Raw genomic sequence first — 957 nt, forward strand, 5'->3', positions numbered from 1 at the left:
ATTTTTCTTGTCTAAATCCGGCTTTTTACTGCCTAGACTGGGGATGGTACTGTATTCGGAAAATTGAGGGTCTTCCTCTGGAAGTTGAGGAATTGTCTCAGTTGTAGTGCTAGGTTGAGTACTAACTTCAGGTAGAAACAAAATGCCCTTTTGTTCTTGATCAAACTTCTCGCGTTCTTTTTCTTTTTGTATTGTATGTGTTAGAGGTCGAAAGATATTAGATTTAGTCGGTTTAGGTTTAGATTTAGGTTTAGGCCGATATATAATTTCAGGTTGARAAATAGATTGTGTTGCAGATTCCATATCGTTAGGTGTAGTAAGTTCAAGTAACRTATCTTGTAAATTGTCGATAAGTGTGGGTGGAGTACTTTTTTCAGGTTTTACATAAATATTTTTCTTGTCTAAATCCGGCTTTTTACTGTCTAGACTGGGGATGGTACTGTATTCCGAAAATTGAGGATCTTCTTCTGGAAGTTGAGGAATTGTCTCAGTTGTAGTGCTAGGTAGAGTACTAACTTCAGGTAGAAACAAAATGCCCTTTTGTTCTTGATCAAACTTAACGCGTTCTTTTTCCTTTTGTATTGTATGTGTTAGAGGTCGAAAGATATTAGATTTAGTCGGTTTAGGTTTAGATTTAGGTTTAGGCCGATATATAATTTCTTGTTGAGAAACAGGTTGCGCTGTAGTTGGCAAAAGCGTTACATTATCAATTTCAATTTTGTCAGATTTAAGCGGATTAATTGGTCTTTTAGTAGGTTTCTGACTGTCGGTAGGTTTTGGTAGCTTAGTAGTAGCAGAAATTATCTCATTATCAGTACCTGGAATAAATAGTACTTCACTTGTAGTACTTTCCTCATGTCTTAGAAAATCATTTTCTGAGTTAAGTTCTGTAGTTGCTTTTTCTAGTAAATTAATAGGTAGAGTACTACCTTCCACAAAAAAATCAAAGTCTTCTCC

Source organism: Tribolium madens, unplaced genomic scaffold, assembly GCF_015345945.1.
Source record: "Tribolium madens isolate multiple individuals breed KSU strain unplaced genomic scaffold, Tmad_KSU_1.1 Scaffold_11;HRSCAF=98;Tcas5.2_LG3b, whole genome shotgun sequence".
Taxonomy (NCBI): Eukaryota; Metazoa; Arthropoda; class Insecta; order Coleoptera; family Tenebrionidae; genus Tribolium; species Tribolium madens.